This window comes from Electrophorus electricus, chromosome 9 (genome assembly GCF_013358815.1).
Source record: "Electrophorus electricus isolate fEleEle1 chromosome 9, fEleEle1.pri, whole genome shotgun sequence".
In the NCBI taxonomy this organism is placed as follows: domain Eukaryota; kingdom Metazoa; phylum Chordata; class Actinopteri; order Gymnotiformes; family Gymnotidae; genus Electrophorus; species Electrophorus electricus.
In genome coordinates, this window is record NC_049543.1 from 1,382,501 (window position 1) to 1,397,500 (window position 15,000).

Genomic DNA, 15,000 nt, shown 5'->3' on the forward strand with positions numbered 1-15,000 from the left:
TAGAAGCCTAACACTGACCGTAGATTAAGAATAAGATTACCTCACCTTTTGTCTAAATGGTAGTAGGTTGTCTAAATGGTAACAGGTAATATGTGCTGAGTGTGTAGCCAACAGTCATTATAAATTAAACAAGCAGGATGTGTACAATTAGGACTCTACTGCCAGTCTGGAGCGGGTGTACTGGGGTAACGTGAGGCCTCTAGATTTCCAGACTACATTATAAACGAAGGCTCTTTGTTTATAATGTACCCTGGAAATCTAGAGCGAGCGTGTGTGTGAGAGTGCGTGTGTGTGTGTGAGCGAACGCGGGCGCGTGTCCCCGAGCGCACGAACGCGGGCGCGTGTCCCCGGGAGCGTGTGTGCGTGCATGTGAGTGAGCGTGTGTGAGCGAACGCACGTTTGCGTGTGTGTGAGCGAACGCGTGCGTGTGAGCATGAGCGAGCAAACGTGTGCGCGTGAGCGAGTGAGCGAACGTGTGTGTGTGTGTGTGTGAGGGAGCGTGTGTGTGTGTGAGGGAGCGAGCAAACGTGTGTGTGTGTGTGTGTGTGTGTGTGCGCGAGCGAGCGAACGAGTGCATGTGAGCGAGCAAATGAACGTGTGCGCGTGTGCAAGCGTGCGAGTGAGCAAACGTGCGTGCGAGCGAGCGAGCATGTGAGTGTGTCACGGAATGTAGTCTTCCGGCAGAGTGGCTCTGTTCTGCTGTCCTTATTTGGACACACCTGGTCCACACTTTTGGGTAATTCCCCGTGTGTCTGGGATCAGGTGTGCTGCAGTAGGGAGAGGCCCAAAGCACTCCAGAGCCTTCTACGGATTATCTTGGTGGAATGTCTATGGAATGAATGTGCTTTGTTAGCGATGTGAATTTTTCACATAACTGTTTGGTAAATGTTCATAAGGGAGAAGTAGACTGAGGGAAACCATCATGAACAAGCAAACCCCCCTCAGTTTCAGTCGTTAGGGTCTCGTAGCAAAACTAAAGAGGGTCTCGGAGAGGCAGAGAGTGAGTGTGGTGGGTGTGTGTCCCAACCTTGGCAGGCTATGGGGAAACCTGTCCTGTCCTGTGGGAGTATGCAGCACACGCCCAACGACCCCTATGGGACGGGGTGGGGGGGCCGCGTGCTTACGCAGTGCAGTGCGGAGGAGGTATGGTGATGGGACCGTGCTGTGCCATTCTGGGCTCTGAGTGTGTGGGTGAGGGTGCAGGCAAGATTTGCAACAGAACCCTGTCTCTCTCTCTCTCTTTTACCCCCACCCTCCTTTTGTATTTGACAGACAGCTCTGCCAGTAAGAGGGGAGCGTGAGATAATGAGCCGTGCTCTATCTATAGAGCCACCTCTCACAAACCAAAGGCCTTCGTTTCAGCCAGCTGGAACACTCCTGGCATTGTCTGCGTGTTTGGTTCATAGCCTTTTATCTTTTAATACATTTTTGTTTGTATCTTTTTAATACCCTTAACTGCCGGTTTTACCATCACTCCAGGCAGGAATGATTCACGGGAACCTGTTATGATTATTTTCATTGTTCGTCATTTTAATTTGGGGTCTACTAGAATAGATTGGCAGGCTTCGTTGTTCCAAAAGCTCACCGTTTCTCTGTCTAAAACTCTGTGTTAGGACACCTGTGTGTTTACACTCCACTTCTCGATTTACCTGGTCTGCTCTCGTTGGTCAACTGCCCCTGTTTGACATTTAGTGATCAGAAAAGCACACATTGCCATATTTCCACCCAGCTTTAGGTAAAACCCTTAATTTGTTTGCCATGTTGTGTGTAAAGTCTAGCTCTGGGTCTGTGGCTTAGCTACAGCTAACAACTCCACACTTTACACTCGTAGATGCTTTAAACATCACAAACCCACAAAACATCCTTACAGGTTGTAAACCTGAATCTTCCATTGGTCCACACAAAAGATGTATTTTTTTTTTTTTTTTTTTTTTTAATTTGTTAGCTTGTTTGTTTATTGACTGTCCATCTGCAAATCCGTCCCCAGCCCTATGTCCTGTAGGGATGTGAGGTCACCCAGGGTCACACTCTATCTAGAGCCCCTACAGACTTTCCCCGGGTGGAGAGAGGAGAGAGGTATTCTGGTGGATATTCATTCATGTGTTACTGGACCTGCTGTGCGCGTGTACCTGGTTCTGTTTGTCCGTCTGTCCGTCCATTCCATCCTCCCTCCCACTCTCTCTTTCCACCTCTCGCTGGAAGACAAAACAGTAATTGCTGAGGATCAAACTTCCTTTCTTGTCATTCACTGAAGTCTCACAAACACATGCGTCTTCCGTGATGAAATGCAACACCTTCCCACTACAGGTCCAGACCATGCCTCTCTTGTAGATCTAATCCAGCATCCTGGATTAACAGGTCTGAGATCAGCCTCCCCAGACCCATTTAATAAACACATCACTAATTAACTAATTATGCAAGAACAAACACAACAAACCAATCAGTTCATGGCAGTGGACCACTGACTCTACCTGCTAAAATCCCTCCCCTTTTTATACACACACACACACACACACACACACACACACACACACACACACACACACAGGCCCCCCCTCTGTTCCTGCCTGCACGCGTGTTCTGATAGATGAGGGACCCTGGGGGACGTTGGGGGGAATAAACGCTCATGCTGGTCTCCGTTCTGCCATGATCTCTGAAGTCCCCTTTGACCTTCGCGTTCAGTAATCACTTCCTGATACAATAATGGCCACACACGCTGTTACAGGAAGTAGCGTTTGACAGGAAGTCCTATTGTTCTTCTGGTGTGATGGCAGCTCCCAGTGCTAGCTGGCCTGTGTTCTGGGTAAGACATACCAGAGTTACTGAACAATAATAAAATAAATTTTCTCTAAAAAATGATGGCTGGTGGGCATCTTGATTGGCTCAGTTCAGTGGTATAATCGATGCATTCTGTCATTATATCATGATATATCAATGTATATTAGAGATATCGGTGTTGGATCTGTTATATCAATATTTTTGTTTTGAGTTGTATAATGTATTTATTTAAATTGATAGTTTACATAACTTTGTGTGTGTGTGTGTGTGTGTGTGTGTGTGCGCATATATACGTGTGCCTGTTGCCATTTAATGAAGGATCTCTATGGTTGCCAGTTCCAGTTCTGCAGAACCCTCTCTGTGTGAAGCTCTGTTCTCCCTCCTCTCTGGGCTTTACCTGTTGAAGTAATTCACATGTTTCAGATTGGTGAAGCCACAAAACTTCTGGCATCCCAGGAGTATGATGAAAGTTATTTAGAATCATACTGCACACATGCTGGTCAAAATAACACGTGCCAGTCACTGAGGACTCATCAGTTGTTTTCTTTTTTAACACAATCAGAATTTAGGTATGGATTCTTCCTCCATCTCTGGGGAGGTGGAGGTGTGGTGTAGGAGTGATGATTAGTTCCCTGGACTCATGGAGGTTTTGATAAACATTTGCAACTGTATAACAGTGGAGCTGCATAATGTAGGTGCATAATCCTGTTCACCTGAGTTTGAACTGTGCACTTCACATTATTTGGTCATATGTTCCTCGGCTTTCTACAGAGGCCCCTTTAGAGAGAGGGAGAGAGAAAATGAGTCAGGACCTAAAGATGGCATCTGTCCTGTCAGGGCTATTACTGCCACCACACACACACACACACACACACACACACACACACACACACATGGCAAAGCAGGACTTCAGAAGGACTTGTGGGAATGACACTTTTCCCTCAACCACACACACACACACACACACACACACACAGACACACACACAGACATTGACCTGACTGTGTGCTGGAGGAGAGTGAAGAAATACCTTACAATACGGTAACATACGCACTACATGCATATATGCAGTGTGTGTATATGCATGTAGTGTGTATATTTCTGCAGTGTGTGTATATGCGTGCAGTGTGTGTATGCGTGCAGTGCGTGTATATTACTGCAGTGTGTGTATGCGTGCAGTGCGTGTATATTACTGCAGTGTGTGTATGCGTGCAGTGCGTGTATATTACTGCAGTGTGTGTATGCGTGCAGTGCGTGTATATTACTGCAGTGTTGGTATGCGTGCAGTGCGTGTATATTACTGCAATGCGTGTATACTGCAGTGCGTGTATATTACTGCAGTGTGTGTATGCGTGCAGTGCGTGTATGCGTGCAGTGTGGGTGTATATATGCGTGCAGTGCGTGTATTAGTGCAGTGTGGGTGTATATATGCGTGCAGTGCGTGTATATTACTGCAGTGTGGGTTTGTGCGTGCAGTGCGTATATTGGTGCAGTGTGGGTGTGTGCGTGCAATGTTGCCTGGTCTTTTTTTTAATTATAAAACAACTCTGTTGGGTTCTGAGTCTTCTCATCTGTTTAGTTGAATTCAGAGTCTGTAGAAGCACCAGTGCAGCTGAGCATTGTGACGCGTCCTGCCTGCTCTCATCACTGGTAATCTGGTCTCACACTGCAGCCAACATTCAGCGCTTCAACTAAGATGCAGTTGACTTTATTTTATTTTATCATGTTCTTCCCTGCAGAGATGAAACTACACACACACTGATACTCTTAATTGCACAGAGATTGATATACAAACCTGCTCCGTAAAAATCTACAGTAATGTTCGCTTTGAGCAAAGCAAGTTTAAAAAAAAATCCTCATATTTCTATATTTAGAGGATGACTTCATGACCTAGATGCACCCCCCCCCCCTCTCTCTGGTTTATGAATTGATCATGTTGAGTGTTCTGAAACTAGAAGCCCAAGCCAGTAGGGGTAACCCTGCCTGTGAACTGGGGATAGCTGTGGGAGTTACACGGTGAACTGGGGGGAGCTGTGGGAGTTTACAGATGGACTCTTATAAAGGCAATTTCATGAATTTGTGCACATGAGACCCAAATCTCCCAAGGGATCTGCAGCCTGGATGACCTCATCTCCAGCTGTAGAGGTACCAAATACACAGCTCTCTCTCTCTCTCTCTCTCGCTCTCTCGCTCTCTCTCGCGCTCTCTCTCTCTCTCACAGACTCGGGGGGGGGGGGGGTGGTATGTCATCATGGCCATTGGCTGTTGGCCCAACCACATCTATGAGACATAAATAACATCCCTGGAACTGTTTTATTCTCCCGTTCAAACTGTGGCATTTTAGACCCTGAATATTTGATGGAGTTAAAAGCTGGTGATGGAGTGACAGGATGTGTGTGTGTGTGTGTGTGTGTGTGTGTGTGTGTGTGTGTGCTGCCTGTGATTTGGAAAATCCTTTTGGGCTCAGAGAAGCTCCTATTAAAATCTAGAGCTATGTGTGTGTATGCACGTACATATTTGTGTAATCTCTAAGGGAGTGTGTGTTTGTGCAAAGATACATTATTATAAGGTACAATATTCTAATTGACAGTAAATGGTGGGTGTGTGTTTGAGAGTGGCTGTGTAAGAGTTTAGGTGATTTCCTGTGTGGGGGGCGGGCTCTTTGGTAGACTTCCTGTATACATTAAGTGTTCCTGTAGCTCAAAGAACATTCACTTCCTACACAGTTTATTCCAGTTTACAGTCTACTACAGGGGTGAGACTCGGGGAGAACAAGAAAACATCCATGCACACACTCCAAACACTCTATTATCAGTTTTTATGACTGACAGAGTTGGCAGTTTCTCTCACTGTGGCGATGGTGTAAAGGTCCTCCTGTCACCATGGCGATGGTGTAAAGGTCCTCCTGTCACCATGGCGATGGTGTAAAGGTCCTCCTGTCACCATGGCGATGGTGTAAAGGTCCACCTGTCACCATGGCGATGGTGTACAGGCTTTGGCTGTATGTTTGTGGTTCAAATCTGTGTGAACTTCTTAAGCACATAACCAAGTGTTTACTGATCAGTCATTGCTAATGATGCGTGGAGGTACAGTCAGGTAGTGTGTGTGTGTGTGTGTGTGTGTGTGTGTGTGTGTGTGTGTGTGTGTGTGTGTGTTTCTTTTTCTCTGTTTCTCTTTATAATATTTGTATTGAGTGTGTGAGACCGCACAACCGTGCAGTGATAGGGCCCTGTAGGTCTGTGTAATGACCTACATTACACAGTGTGCTATAATCAGCCTTTTCTGAGAGAGAGCTTTCTGGCTGTGTGTGTGTGTGTCTATATGACAGAGAGAGAGAGAGAGAGAATGGCAGACATCAGTTTAGGGTAGAGTCTGGCCTCAGCCATTGTTTCTGGAATAATTTTATGTGATTTTTTTTTAGTGAAAAAATTTGTTTTTTTCTTCTTCAGTTTCTGTGGTTTTGAACATATCATCCACAAACACTTTAACAAACCTGCTGCTATTTTTAAAAATCTCTCTCTCCCTGTGTCTCTGTCTTATATAAACATACACTTGGGTACCTCATGCCATGAGCCAGGAATGAATTTTAGTAACACAGGTGAACAAGAGGACAAACTCAATGCATACTCTCTCCCTCTTTCCACCCGTCTTTTTCTTTCATTTTCTCTCTCTCTCTCTCTCTCTCTCTCTCACCCTCCATGTTGTTTTGATCACCCATGTGACCTGTGCACATCCTGCTTTGTACATTATTTTGTAGAGAAGAAATCTGGGCTGTCACAGGGCCGCAGAGGCTGCTGGGAAGAGGAAACGGAACAGGAAGCCGCAGGTGAAGGCATGCGAGCGGCTCCACCGTGACGCCACGACCTCCACCCCTCCGTGGCTCCGTCACGTGGGAATTCTGTTTTCCTGTGGCTTCTCAGGAGAGGTTCCCGCGCTGCAGGGCTGGCCCCACCCCCGGTGGCTAGGAGGAGCCAGAGTGTGTGCATGACTCCACCTCATTTTCCTGCTGGGCTCCTCCCACAATCAGCTGTCGCAGAGTGGGCCGCCTGCTTCTGATCCATCTTTGGCTTTAGAGTGTTTACGTTTTTACGTTTGGCCGTTCTTTTTTTTTTTCTCACACTGTCTCTGTATTTCTCACGTCTCAGTCTCTCTCGATATCGTTCTTGTTGGGTTTTAGGGGCTGTGTGACACATGGAGTTCCTTCTTTTAGATTAAATGCTGTGTAGTGATGATAGTAATGAAAGTGATGATGACAAACACACACACACACACACACATGCACACACCCTCTCACTCACACACACACACACACACACATATACACACACATGCACACACCCTCTCACTCACTCACACTCCCTCTCACTCTCACACACACACACACACACACATGCACACACCCTCTCACACACACACACACACATATACACACACATGCACACACCCTCTCACACACACTCTCACTCACTCACACACACACACACATGCACACACCCTCTCACTCACTCACACTCCCTCTCACTCACACACACACACGCACACGCATGCACACACACACACATGCACACACCCTCTCACTCACACACACACACCCTCTCACTCACACACACACACACGCGCACACACCCTCTCTCTCACTCACTCACACACACACACACACACACACACACACACACTTACACACACCCTCTAACTCACTCACACACACCCTCTCACTCTCTCACACACACACACACTCCCTCTCACTCACACACTTCTGCAATCCTGGTTTTTAGCGGCTGTCTGTCTCGTGTGTCAGAAGACTATGTGAAGTTACGCTAGAATACCTGCTTGATTATCCATTGGCTAGTGAATGTCTACAGAGCCTCTCATTGGTGGAGAGGGTTTCATGTTAATAGTATGATTGGATGCTGCCCTTCTCTTAACACTCTGCCTGACGAGTAACATCATTTGGGTGGCGTCTGGGGGCGGGGCCTGGTGGTACAGCTGCGCATGTCCTGTACATGTCCTGTCCCTTGGTCGTAACAGTTCTGCTAGTCTGGGTAATAGCAGCTATGTGCTGTCTTCTGTCATCTGGTGTCCTGTTACTGTTTGGGTGACACCTTCTCTCGTTCCAGGTCTGTCTGTCACAGGCTCTCTATTTCACCATATTTCTGTTTCCTGCTGTACTGATGTCTCTCTCTTCTCGGGCGCGTGTGTGGGGCACATGAGATACGGTCTCCCACACAACTCACCTCCCTTATCTTGAGGCAGGGTGCTGCTGCCGTCGGCCTGTTCCCCTCTAGATACGCTCCAGTTCCCAAACGTCCAACTGTCTCTCTCACACACACACACACACACACACACGCGCGTGCGCGTGAGACCCAGGCGGGCGCGGGCGTGACTCTGGGTCTGGGGTGGTGATGCGTGGACCACAGTGGGCTTTACCTCAGAGTTCTGACCAACTCCAGAGAGCCCGTCAGCACACAGATGTGTTGCGCTGTTTCTGAACACACACACGGCACACACAGCTGACTGGATGTGACTCCTGCTGGGCTGTTATTTGGACAGCGGTTTGTCTTGGCACACTGGAGCACTGTCTGTCTGTTTTTAGTCCAGCCCAGTGATGCTTTTCTTTGTGTGCGATTAAATTTGGATGAAGTCTTTCGTCATCTGTCGGTCTACGCTGGTGTCGTTTTGTTTTCGTGATTCTTTGGAAAGTAGAAGGCACTGCAGTTTCTCCCCAGCCAACTGCCACCGACACACACCAGAAGAGAATTAAACATTACAGCTCCCTCTCTCTCTCTCTCTCTCTCTCTCAGTGCTCCTACTCCCTGAGCTCTGATTGGGGAGGCCTTCCTTTTTTCCTCGTTTTCCATGAGGTTGTGGCCTGGCTCACGGGGGGGGGGGGGGGGGGGGGGGGGGGGGTGTCTGCTGTTGTGTTTAGCCATAAGCTCTTTCCCAGAATGCAGCTGCGAGTGTGTGGCAGAGATCGTCTACATGCAGCTCTGAACACCAGTACAGTAGATTAGAATACAGTAGGTTAGATTAGATGACTTTAGACATAACGTCAAATTCTGGAAATCCGGACCAAGGGCTCTGATTCCACCAAGAAGCCTAGGGTCAGGGTCAGGGTCAGAGTTAAGGTCAGTGTTAGAGTTAGGGGTTGGGGTTAGGTAAGGGTTTAGGCTTCTAATTGCACACAGCTGCTGCTGTTTCTGCTAACCAGGCTGTAGTTCTGAAGGTTGTAATTCCATGCCGGACTGGTAAAGTTCATTTGACACCACTTTGTGCTTTTACGTCCAAGTGCAGAGGAACAACAGTGGTTCTGTGTGTTGTAAACGTCCAGCTCTTCTCTCCTGGTGTAAATATAGCAAACTTTAAAAAAAAAAAACCTGTTCTAGTGTCAGTTTCATTTGTTTACAGTGTGGAAATGACAGAAATGGATGCTGATGGGAATGGGAATACCATGGGAATACCATCTATGATTCCCACCACCACCCCACGCAAGATGCTTGTGGAGCGTTTGATGTTGAGGCCATGAATCATTAAAAACTCCCTAACACAATCCTCTCCTCTACTCCTCTACCCTCCTGTGTCTCACTCACTGTGTCCAATTGGAGGTGGAGGAGAGGGGAGGTGTTGGGGTGGAGAGTGGAGGTCGTGTTGGGGTGGAGAGTGGAGGTCGTGGTGGGGAGGTGTTGGGGTGGAGGTCGGAAATTGTGGAGAAACTAAAGATCCCCGTGTGTGTGTGTGTGTGTGTGTGTGTGTGTGTGTGTGTGTGTGTGATCCTCATCCCCGGGCAGTTACACATGGGATTCCTGATTTGGGCCGGTTCTGAATCACAATGCGGCTGTTTCCTCCTTCCTTCTGTTTTGGGTGTTTTTGTTTTTGTGCGTTTTGTGCAACAGGCTGGTGCAAGAGAGTGCAACAGCACCACTGAACAAAACAAAGGACGCTGCTGCTGTTTAAGTTTATACAGGAAACTTTCTCTGTGGCACGGAGACGATCACTTAGGAAGGACCAACACCTCAATGTCATCTCACAGAGACAGACGGAGACAGACGGACAGATGGACAGACAGACAGATGGACAGACAGACAGATGGACAGACAGAGAGACAGTTCAGTGGTGCACTACTGGTGTGACAAATATTCCCCCTTGTATTGCCGAGGCTTTGATGAAGAAATTAACGTAGAGCGTAGAATGATAAACTACAGATTTGTTGATTGTAAAATGTTCTTGGGTATGAAAGACACTGTTACTACTACTACTACTACTACTAACAAAAGGGAAAATGGATTTAAACAAGTTAAATCATGTATCAGCAAATAGCAGATAGCAGATAGAGATATTTATTATTATTATTACACAACAACATCACTATTACTACTTCAATCAACAGTACTACAATTACCCATAATAGCAATAATAATAGTAATAATAATAATAGTAGTAATAATAATAATAATAATAATAATAATAATAATAATAACTCCCAACTACAAGAACCTCTTGTGTGCTCTCTCTCTTTCTCTCCCCCTCTCTCTCTCTCTCTTTCGCTCCCCCTCTCTCTCTCCCCCCCCTCTCTCTCCCTCCCTCGCTCTCCCCCTCTCTCTCACTCCCCCTCTCTCTCTCTCCCTCTCCCCCTCTCTCCCCCCCCCCCTCTCTCTCTCTCTCCCCCCCCCCCCTCTCTCTCTCTCTCTCTCTCTCTCTCTCTCTCTCTCTCTCTCCCCCCCCCCCTCTCTCTCTCTCTCCCCCCCCCCCCCCTCTCTCTCTCTCTCCCTCTCTCTCAGTTCAGTTTTAGTTCCGGCTGTGTCAGGTACATCCCTGTTGAAGCCCACATATCCAGTTTTAGGTACTGATGCTCTAGATGTGCCTGTTCAAGAGACAGGAATAAAAAGTACCTATCCAGACACTCTCCATAACAACAATAATAGTAATATCTCTCTCTCTCGCAGGACTTTGAGTGTCTGTCGGTCATGAGACAGGAGGCCTCTCTCTAGAGGACACACACTTCACCTAACGGCTCCATCCCACACAGCATTTAAAGGTAGGTGTGTGTGTGTGTGTGTGTGTGTGTGTGTGTGTGTGTGCGCGCGCGTGTGTGTTGGGGAGGTGACAATTGGCGCGCACATATATAAAAAATATTAGTTTAAAAAAATATTTAGGCATAAACCATCATTAGGTTCTAATAGTTTTTGAAACTATGGAAACCATTTAAATAAGTATTATTGGCATTAAAAAATCATATTGTAGTGCATGGTGCAAACCACAGAAGGCAGAGAACACATGGGGGTGAGGATCCGTGTGAGAGGGTCAGGGAGGGTCCGTGTGGGTCCATCTGGCTTTGCTGAGCGTTCTATAGTGGCACAGACTTCAACTCTCCAAACCCAGATACAGCAGAACAGCCAAACACAGGCGCATCCACAAACCCTGGAAATGAATGAGGCTATTGCCCACTGACTCCATCACCTAGGCTAAACCACAGGAGGGAAAGTGTGTGTGTGTGTGTCTGTCTGTCTGTCTGTCTGTATATTTTCCCACAATCCTCTGCTCTTTAAATATTGTAGTTACATTTAGCCACATCTGTTGTCCAGCGTGACGTACAGAGAGTTTCATCCCTAAAACGCGTCATCTTCACCTTGTTGACCCGACGTATCTCTCTGACAATCTCTCACCCTGAACTTGTGGTTTAACTCAGATAAACGTTCCTGGCCTTCTCTCCAGTCAGACGGGTGTGTGTGTGTGTGTGTGTGTGTGTGTGAGTGTGTGTGTGTGTGAGTGAGGGAGAGAGGAGAATATTCCTCTTTCGTTAGAGATCCTGTAGTAATTATTTATTCATTTTTCTGTGTGTGTGTGTGTGTGTGCACGCGTGTGCTAATGAAAGAGGAAGACAATGATCACATCACAGCCTTCCTCCCCCTCTGCCAAGGTCATGAGAGTACCATGTGAAATATTTCTGTCTGACTGTTGTCTTCACGTATGTTCACCATGTCTCTCCGTCAGCATGTGCACACACACACACACACACACACACACACACACACACACACACACACACGTCCCCAGGAGTTGGCTGCATTCATCAGATGGCTAATGTGTCAGTATTGTTAATGGAAACATTGGCAAACCCAAGTCAGAAATAAAAATGACCTCACGCTTCCATCCCACAGTTGAGGGAGAGAATCAGAGAGTTGGGGAAGGTGTGTGTGAGGGTGAGGGGCTTCAGCACTGTTACAGCAGCTTTTGTAACATCCATGTGTGTGTGTGAGGGTGAGGGGCTTCAGCACTGTTACGGATGTTACAAAAGCAGCTGCGTGTGTGTGTTCGTGTGTGTGTTCGTGTGTGTGTTCATGTTTGCTAGGACGTTCTCTGTGCTCTGATGTTTTAGTTCAGATTCCAGTCAGTGAAGCTCAAGTATAGACTTGTGGTTTTAGAAAACATGCCAGACATAATAATAATAATAATAATAATAATAATAATAATAATTATTATTATTATTATTATTATTATTACTGCTGCATATTCCTTAACCTCTGCTGACTGTAACAGGTGAAAGCATGTTGACCTCAGACAGGAACCACTTCTTGGATATGTTTTGTTCAGTGACAACATTCATGTGATGAAAATGAAGAAAATTCTGTATGAAAACTCCCGAAGTCCACCCCCTCTCAGAGGAGGACCGTGTGAGTGTGTGTGTGAGTGTGAGACATGGTCACTCGTTCATAGGGAGCCAGTAATATTGCCATTCCCACTAATGTTAGTGTTGGAATACTGTTACTGTGTTAGTAACACAGTATTCCAGCAGTAACACAGTATTCTAACACTGTGTGTTGGTGTTGGAATATTGTTTGCGCCCCTAACAGACACAGTCATTTGTCGTCATTTTGAGAGGTTGCTGTTTGTTTTGATGTAGCTACAGAATTCTTTGGGAATCTCATTATGTTTTGAGGAAGTCCATCTCTGGCTGGGTTTGGTGAGGTTTGTATTGTTGTCATTCTCTGGACTTTTGGGAGGCAAGATTTCTCTACAGCTACAGAGAAATCCAGTCTACAGCTGGATAGTGCACTCTGAGTCTGGAATTCTCTCTCTCTCTCTCTCTCTCTCTCCCCCAACCTGTTGGCACCTTCTTGCATCATTTCGGCTCATTTGCGTGAGTGTGTCTGTTTGGGGGGGGGGGGGGAGTGTTCATCCCTAGAGCTCTTCAGAACCACTCCTCCAGTGTAGCTCCTGCAGTTCTGATTGGTTGCTGGGCCACGTGTCTTGGCCAGTGTGGTTCCTGCAGACGCACCACGTCAGGATGGTCAGTGTTTGAAGTATTAAAGACGCCGGCAACTAAGGAAAGGTGGAGAGAGATGGAAAGCTGGAGAGGGATGGAGAGAGTGAGACGGGGGGTTAAACACATGAATGTGATGCAATAGGGAGACACTAGAAATGCCGCACCAACCAATCACATGCTTCCATGTGTAAATGAGGGATGTTGCCTTGCAAAGAGAAATGATGAATGAACGTAGTGATGCTGCAATGCATGTCTGCAGCGAGAGTGGGAGTGCCAGTCAATGACCTTAATTACACCCATCCAAGGAAAACCTTCACGCCCAGCATGTCATACGGCCCGAAGCTGGCTCAAATGGGAACTGAGGAAGCTTCCGTGTTGGCATGGCGATGAGTGATTAGAAGGCCATTATTGCATCTTGTGAAGACACCTTGTGATGCGACTGAAATGAATTCTACTGTTCCGAATGTTTTGCGATGAAGGCACTCTCTGTGGGGTGTGTGTGTGTGTGTGTGTGTGTGTGTGTGACACACTTTAAGACCAGTCGGAAATACAAACAGACCAAACCAAATTACAACACTTCAGAAACAAAACTACATTGGAACACGTAAGCAAAATGCAGGACCATCTGGCCCTGAAACGTCAGGACATTGTAGCAGACGACCCACGGAGAACATAGCCTGGACATCCAGACTGGCCCATATAAGACATCACGGCTGTCCAGAGAGTAGAGCCCTTGCCAGACAAGAGACAGACAGAGCTGCACTTTCTCACGCAGTGCGAAACAGTCCACTAAATACAGCAAATGTACTTTACAAAATTTGAGACGATTCGCCCCAACTTTTAGATGTGTCTCTAAACAGCACTTTAGCTGAGCGAGATGCGTCTGCCCACCACAACACGAGGGACAGTGTGCAGCCAGCACACACACACACAATTCTTTTCTCTTCTTTACCTTCAATACTGTTTTGGGAGTACTGTAAATGAGTGTGGTTATGGCAATAAAGCTTACTGGGAGGGAGGGAGGGAGGGAGGAAGGGAGAGAGAGAGGGAGAGAGAGGGAGAGAGAGAGGGAGAGAGAGAGAGAATTAGCCAAAAACTGTTCAGTTCACAAAGCCTTAAACGTGTGGATTTTAAAACATCTGGGTTTTTACATGTGTGGGATTTTTAAACGTGTGAACTTTATCATATGTTCATGTTAAAAGGCTGAAGGGGTCGTTTGGTCTACTGGACTTGTATTTCAGAGATGGAAGCAAACATTGTGTGTGTGGAGGCACAGAGACTTAGTCCTGGAATAATGAAGAGTGTGTTTTTGGCTACTTTGCGTCATGCACAGTTGAATGAATCTCTTTTCTGAGTCAGAATACATCTGTGCATGAGTGTGTGTGTGCTTACATACTTGTGCATTACTAACTAGTGACGTCTCTGAGTGTGAAAGGCACATCTCTGCAGCTATTTGTGTGTGTGCGTGACCTCTGAATACTGAACATCAGCATGGCTGTGGTTTGGTCGTAGTGCGACAGAGTTGCTCAGTATCGCTGCACGACCTCCAGTGTGAGGTTGCTTTGAAACAACAGATCTACAAGCGCCTTATATTAGTCAATAGTAATAAACAACAACAGATTATGATTTGTTTGTTTATGTAATCATCTGTTTGGTTCTACCAACACAAACAGCTCTGCAACCGGACTGGGACTGTTGCCAAGCAACACAAGCACTGTCCTGCACACGAACTTGCTACTCTGTGTAGGTCTGCTTCACTGCAGGACAGATGCTTTCTGTTGTTTGCCTTTATCTGTGCGTTTCTGTTTATTGTGCATCCAGGGAAATGAGTGTGAGTCTGACGAGTTAATGGTGAAGTGTGATCTGATGTAATCTAGGTAACGCTCGTTAATGTAACGAGTTAATCTAACACACCTGTGTAGTGGAGGGATATGGTTGTCATTCAGAGTCTCAGTGTGATT

At 46.6% G+C, this 15,000-nt stretch overlaps 1 protein-coding gene across 12 annotated transcripts in view; it reads left to right on the top strand.

Moving 5' to 3' along the window:
* The window catches only part of taok3a (TAO kinase 3a), a 48,056-nt gene that overhangs the window by 4,551 nt on the left and 28,505 nt on the right, over positions 1 to 15,000 (top strand). For 6 of the 12 annotated variants that reach the window (XM_035529652.1, XM_035529657.1, XM_035529650.1 and 3 more), the window contains one exon: positions 10,719 to 10,810. The exons of 1 other annotated variant lie outside the window; for it this stretch is intronic. The gene's annotated coding sequence lies outside the window, so the exon portion shown is untranslated. Of the gene's footprint in view, positions 1 to 10,553; positions 10,616 to 10,718; positions 10,811 to 15,000 lie in introns of all 12 variants that reach the window. 5 more of the 12 variants (XM_035529655.1, XM_035529651.1, XM_035529653.1 and 2 more) reach the window with 2 other exon arrangements.